Consider the following 7,152-nt stretch of genomic DNA (forward strand, 5'->3'; position numbering starts at 1 on the left):
TCGTTACCAAATCAAGGAAGCGAAGTCGTGCGACTTGTTGGACAGCTTCACACGGGACGCTCTCGTTTATAAGCGTCAAAACTCCCGTCTCCTCTCTGTAATCCCAGAGCGCCGAACCTCGATGATTCACGAGGAGCATCAGCACATTTCTGACGCACTTAGCTCTGTCCCTACACCTCATGATCAAATCTGCTCCGTCGCTGCCAGCTTGTCATTTATTGCCTCACTGAGGTATGCATGCTGACAAACGTCTCTTTCAGGAGGGACTGTGGAAGGGAAAAAATAAAAAAATAAAAATAAAATAAATATGCTGAGGAAAAATAAATGCCTGCAGTTGAGAACACAGGAGGGTTTCATTTGATGGGTAGATGCCTTGAGCGCTGACAGCTTTCATAAAACTGTGATCGTGTTTGTTGGTTTTCTCCGGTAGCTTCGGTAAGGAAATCGTACCATAAATAGCCACGAGTCAAATAATGCATTCTGTTACTCAGTGGGAAGAATCAGCTTTTAATTTGGAAGTAAAATGCAGGAATAATCATGCGAGTGCAACACAATGGGACTCCATGATTAGAAGATATCGCGGTTGTTGTTTATGTCCTCCTCCTCATATTTCATGTTTTATCCCTTTGTTTCCCATGCTGACTCAATAACTTCTTCTCATTTGTAGGAAGTGGGAAGGACAACACAGAATCCCCTGGGTTACACAGTCCTGAAAAACACACACACACGCACACACACACGCACACACACACACAAACCAGGTCTTACTTGAGCACACATGCACAAACAGAAGCACACGCGCAGGGCTTCACTATACAGTCCATTCTACTTTCATTAGGCCCATGCACAGGTGCAGAGCAAGCTCCTGGCTGATGAAAAATAATTTATCAAAGTCGATGGTGGCACTGCGGCAACCTTTTTCTCCCCCCCTAAATGTCACCTTCAAAGGGAGCTCCTTGCTCACGCATTATTGTTGTAAGGGTAACAGAGCCCAGGAATCGCCTGGGGCAACTAATCGAGGCTCCTATTATCAACGCTATGATTAAATGGCCCTTGGTGGAGTAACAAATCCCCGAATCACCTCATCCCACCTTTAATCTATATTGTGTGCCTGGGAAAAGGGCAGGAGCACTCCTCTCACCTGTCGACCTCCACCTTGATTCATCTCGATTTCGCCTTGTTTAAAAGTTTTAGCCGTCCCGCCATCGGACGGCGATTCCAACGCGTGGACCTCAGCGTAAGTGAAGCAAGAAGTTTTTTTGTTGTTTTTTTTTTAATAATTATTTCCACAAGAAAACACACACATATTCGAGAAGTTTAGTGTACTGTCTTTTGGGGATTTTTGGTGTGTTTTTTTTTTTTGTTTTACTGGTTGCACTTTTTATTTTTGAGGAATTACCTTTTTTATTCGCTGCGCTTTCTCTTCAATAAAAGATCAAAGATGCCCTGTGGAGTTTGCTGAATCGCTTATTGTTGATCTTCAGATGAGGTCTGTGGGTCTCCAGATGTAGTTTGGTGCAAACTTCAAAGACTCCTCCGTTGCGTTCAGATTGGAGTAAAGGTGCACCCATAGAGAAACGGGAACAACAAATTGGTTCCCTCGTTTGCCAAGGCCTTAAGAGTAGACGTCTTCAGATGTTGGTTTGTGACTCGTCCTGCCTTTCATTTAGCTCTCCGTAAGCAAAGTAGAGCTCAACCGAGTTGAGATCAAGTGAGCGATTGCGGCGTATTTCTCTCCTTTAACTTCCCAAGGCCCTAGATTTTCCTTTGAAGTAGGCATAAAACCCTTATCCGGACTGACTCGTAGCCTACCAGCCAATCAGCTGCAGCTTTTGTCCGATTTGAAGCTTGAAAGGTCTATTGGCTCACACTTCAAAAATAAATCCCTAGTTTCTTCTTTCTTCTGTCACACTGAGATGAATTACGATAGACGAGAATTAGCTGTTAGCAGTTTTTAGGAGCGAGCATGAAGGGTTTTCAGACGATGGTTGTACTTTCTGTGTGTTGTTAGTTTGTGTGTTTAATGCCAGGTTTCAAAAATGTAAAACCTAACAATCGCTTTGGTTTTGTGTGATTTTGTGTTCATAGAACCCAAGGTGTGCTTATTTGCACCCTTTGGGTAAACACAACTTCTTGTTGTTGGCCATAAAAACTTGAAAAATATGTATTGCTTCTTTTGTATTTGGTCTTAAGGCTAGCACTTAGCAATTAGCTGCTGATATTAATGTTTTGCAACTTAACCTGTAATTTTCCGTACTACATCACCAGATAATGAAGGATTTTTATTAACTCTTAAATGTTTCCATACAGCATTGTCCTTGTTGTTGTTGCAAGCCAATATTAGCTTGTGTTTTCTTGTGTTTCCCATACAAGAAAACGTTATGGCCAGCACACTTGTCAAAAAACAACCCGCCAACACCAAGATTTCCAAAACCAAAATTTTGTTCTGCAGCCTCGAGAGGGAGAACCAATTCTCTTTTTATGTGATGAAAGCACTAAGAATTTATACATTTTGTTTTTCAACAGCCATTGTCGAGGATTGACGCTCTCAGCTACAACTTTCTGTTCGTATTTTTGGGTTTGACTTCAACATTTCCAAATTTCAGAGTTTTTTGAAATATTTACTGAACTGCGGCTGCTGCCGTCTCACAGCTTGTTGCTTCTGTCATGTTGGCTTTAGTTTGCAGAGCTTGCGATTATCAACAGCTAGCGACTTCCAGCGGCGTCGGCTCATGAAAACTTCGGCTGTAACTAAACTGCTGCCGACGCAGACACTAATGAGCCCGCTTTCGTCAATACGTCAGATTTTAATTTAAAAGCTGAGATAACAAATTTGTGCCCGTGTTTAGAAATGTTCACACTTCAGTTGGTGTTTCTGCAGAATAAAACCTTTTTCTAAGTCGACCCGTCTCTTGTTGGCTTCCTCACTAAATGCCATTAAACAAGGTATTTGATTCCAGGCTGCACCGATTAAACACAACTCCAGTTATAATGAGCAACCCTTATGTTACCCTGTAAGTAATAATACACACACGAGGCAGGGTGCCACGGGAAAAAAAACATGCAAATCCGGTACGCAGGAGGCTTCAATTGGGTTCACATTTGGCACTTTAGACAGCTGTGGCATTTGTGTGATACGGTTTTCTTGTTCATCAAACTCGTGAATGACCATACGCGCCCCGCGGACGACGATGTTGTCATCCTGGCAGAAGCCGCTTTGATCCGAGGGAGCCGTGAAAACCTATTATAGATTGGAGCCGATCATCATTCACCAGTGCCCTCAGAGGGGCGACGAGGGGATGCAGAGAGGGAGCCGGGAAAATGTGCTTTGACTGTTTTCATGAATCATATCTATAACTTAGTGAGGCGTGTCCTCGATTTTTTTTGGGGGGGCCGTTTAAGTGTGTGTGTGTGTGTGTGTGTGTGTGTGTACGATTCGGCATTGTGCCAGATAAGGCAGGGAGGTTATCTGAAAACCTTTGGAAGCTGGAAGTACGATGGAGGGCCGAAAGAATGGACAGGGGAAGTAAAAGAAAGCATGCGACTGCTAAAAAGTGTAAATGTATCACAGTAACGCATATCTATTGTTTTCCACGGATGTTGTTGTACGTCTTCCATGGGGAAAATGAAATTGACAAACCTTAAGCCTCAAGTGTGATAAAGCAGAGTCTGTATAGAATTTGTCTTTAAGTAACTGAACACAAGTAAAGTCAAAACTAAAGGGAAAGTAGCAGGAAGTATTGCTAAAATGATCTTAATCGTCACCAAATATAACCATCTCTATAGTAACGGGTGTCTTGGCAGGTTGATGGTGTGAAGCACACAGGTGTGTATTAACGCTATGCTTAGGGGAAAAGTCATCAGCATTGACCTTTGAGTAGCAATATCTGCTGGTCATTAATCAGTGAAGGCTACATCCAGATAACTTGAATTCCATTATTATGCATGAAGAAAACGTATTCATAAAGGCTAAGCTAAGCGCTAAAGCTGCTAACACTCTCTTATCGTCCCATACGTGTTGGCATATTGAAATTATGTGAAGAAATGAAGGGGAACATGTTTAAAACATGTTTGTCACTTTTGTGTATTGGGATCAAGGGTGTGGCGTTTTAAAAATGTGGCGTTTAAAAAAAAAAAAAACATTTAAAGATCTGCTGTCTGTGTTGATGAAATTCCAATACTCTGAGTGCAGTCAAGCAGTGGGGGAATTATTATGGCTAACGTATTTGAAAAGTAGACCAAGGCATCAATTTCAGACATGCTGACGCAAATCAATGAATTTTATTTTTATATCTCATCGCGCTGCTTTGAACAAGTCGGTTCAAAGCAGCGCAAATCAAAGTCCTTCAATCCCGACAGCATAGTAAGGTGAGATTGGATCAATGGTGTGTTAGTAATTGCACTTCTGTTGACTTTGTGTTAGTTTTGCACATGTCCGGTGTGCCAGGTGTATGAAAGCTGCGGCGTTTGCAGCTACAAAGGCCACAAGAGCAAGTTTGCAAAGCTAAAGGAACGAGAAAATACAGCATATAAACACCACATACTAGCTTTTAAACATGGAGGCAGAAGGATGATGATTTTTAACTTCTTCCACACCATACAATGTAGCGAGTCTCCTAAATAATTTGTCGACGACGTTCCTGTTTGTAGATTCAACGACTTTGAGTTTTGTTAAACATATATTGCGTCTGGCTTTAAAAAAGAGACTGCTTTTTGTCTCTTTTTTTTTTTTCCTGATGAATTCTGGCACAGTCAGTGTGATTTGATCACGTTGATTGATCGCTGCCAGTAAAACTCTGCGATGTGCACCGTCCTAAATCCATATTAAATAACTATAAATGCGCAGCCACAGCTGCTCTCGCCCAGAGGCTTAGAACCTCCAACGGAGCAGCCACAGGACTCTGAAAATGACTTCTGCAGCAGTGGTTACCAGCGCCTCGGGACCTAGTGTCTTTATAATGCAGTCTACTAATGAGGTTCATTTGGGATTATATGAATGCCATTAAATGTTGTCAACTAGTTATCAGAAACCAGTAGAGTTTGCACCTCGTTTGTCTCCTCGTAGCACCTGAGGTTGGCGATAAAGCAACTATCAGTGCTTGTTGAAGGGACTACAGATACTAACAATGAGAGTCTTGGCTTTTTTTTTTTGCAGGAAACGTACAGACCAATGTGCAGCGGAGCGAGTCTTCATTGTTTCTTATTAGTTCTACAAGAACGGGCAGCAGCAGCAGAGGCCTGTTTTCACTTGCTATAAAAAGACAGTAGCACGTTAAAGAAGCTTTGATCGCATTAGATGAAAAGTGCGTTATACGGACAGAGTACATGGAAAACAAAGTGTTCGTGTTTCACACGTTGCTGATCTCGGCGGCGTTCCCGTTCCGTTCGTGTGGGGAAAGCGTCGGCTGAAACCACAGAGCAGTTCATTCACTTCTAAATCAAATGAGCATCCGCGCAGATTAAATCTCAAACTTGCGTAAATGTCTGTGAGAAGAGAGTCATGGGTTTGAATTAGTCAATTTGGTTTTAGAGTGTTCTGTAGAGACTGTCCTGAAATTAAAGAAGAAAAAAATAATAGAAAAATCAGCAAATCAGATGTTCAGCGTCTGCCTGTTTTTTTAAATTAGGTTTGTGTTGTTTTTATGAAGGCCTGAATGGTCAAAGCAGGTTAACAGAGAAAACGCCCATTGGTATTTGTGATGTGTAACAGAAGCGCCAAACAAATGTACACACTCAGAAAAATGGAGGATTCAGACCTGTTTTTGGATGGCGGCGGGGAAAACGTACGCAAAAATGATCAGCCGGTTGTCAAACCTTTATCTTTACATTTACCATTTGCCGTGGCGGGGCAAATCTAAAAATATCCAGTGCGACCAAAGAGAACAGAACATGGATTTGATCTTTGGAATCATGTTGAGTGTCATGTTTTATTAGCGTGCCCGTGCATTTCTCTCCATTAAAAGCAGATTTAAATGCTGAATCACCCACACATGCTTTCTTTTAAATTCTAATGCCTCATAGTTCTTCAGTTGAGGCCAAATGGTAAAAAGAGGAGATCTACACTGTATATCTTTATAAATGATGTGTGTATTTATGCATTTATCTATATCCCATCGGCTGTGAACAATAATCCTCAAAATTTGCTGTGCACGCTAGAAAATAAATCACATTAGAACGGCGTTCTCCCTGAAACTCTCATGCATATCCTCCACTGTTTTGGATTTCAGTCCTGAAACTATAAATTCCTTGTGACATTTCACAAGTGGTAGTGTGAGGCAGATGGTTATAATTTTAGCCGAGTTTAGAAAAAAGCCTTGCTTTTTGAACATCCATAACACCCAGTGACATAAGCGAGAACCTGGCAGTGAAGGCTGACGGTTCTTTAAACAGGAGGCAGACAGCTATTGTAAGCAGACTGAAGTCTGGACAGTAGCACTGAAAAAAGTCACACGACCGGCCATTTGTTTTTGGAAAGAAGCCTGGCTTTGTGGATTCACTCCTGCCCAGCAACCGGAGGGAGGAACACGCTGTACTTCCTCCCAGGGAAGTGTGAATGCAGGGAAACAGTGAAGAATCTGTAATATAATAATGATAATGACACACAATGATAGTCTTGTACTGTTGGTTACATTTGAGAATTTTGGGCATCTAGTTTTTTACCATATTTAGGTCAAAGCAGTAGCTTGGAGGCCGTACATGCAGGCTAATTATAAACTACGAAAGATTCCATGAGGTTGTTTAGCTGTACTGTATATCATCAGGCTGCCAGAACAGCAATAACTCCAAGTTTTGTTGTTTTTATTGCTGGTGTCTTTTTTTCCCATTTCTAGAAACTTACCACTCACTGGGATCTGGCAACTTGCTGGGGAAGGAGTCGTCATGAAGACCCGATGAGCCAATCAGAAGCAAATAGAGTTCTCACGTCATGCTAGCCAATCAAAATCCACAATTTGTTTATTGGACTTTTTTTTTCCTGTATTGACCCTGTTTTAGTTTTTCCAACACATCTGAGAGCCTTCTGCTTTAACGTCACAAAATCCTGGGATGTTAACAGGAGTAAGAATTAGAGATGTGCCGATCAGGTTTTTTCCTGCCGATACCGATACCGATCACCCATGATGGCCGATATACCGATCACCGATACCGATCACC

The 7,152-nt window shown here is 41.8% G+C and overlaps 1 long non-coding RNA gene across 2 annotated transcripts in view; it reads left to right on the forward strand.

Annotated features, from left to right (window-relative positions):
- Positions 1–4,310: 4,310 nt before the first annotated feature.
- The window catches only part of LOC106941435 (uncharacterized), a 17,717-nt gene continuing 14,875 nt past the window's right edge, over positions 4,311–7,152 (forward strand). Inside the window, exon 1 of one of the 2 annotated variants that reach the window (XR_001423361.1) lies at positions 4,311–4,385. This is a non-coding gene — a long non-coding RNA (uncharacterized LOC106941435). The remainder of the gene's footprint in view (positions 4,386–7,152) is intronic. The other variant, XR_001423360.1, reaches the window with a different exon arrangement.

Source organism: Poecilia latipinna, unplaced genomic scaffold (genome assembly GCF_001443285.1).
Source record: "Poecilia latipinna isolate Pla-1442-1.1 unplaced genomic scaffold, P_latipinna-1.0 Scaffold3671, whole genome shotgun sequence".
NCBI lineage: Eukaryota > Metazoa > Chordata > Actinopteri > Cyprinodontiformes > Poeciliidae > Poecilia > Poecilia latipinna.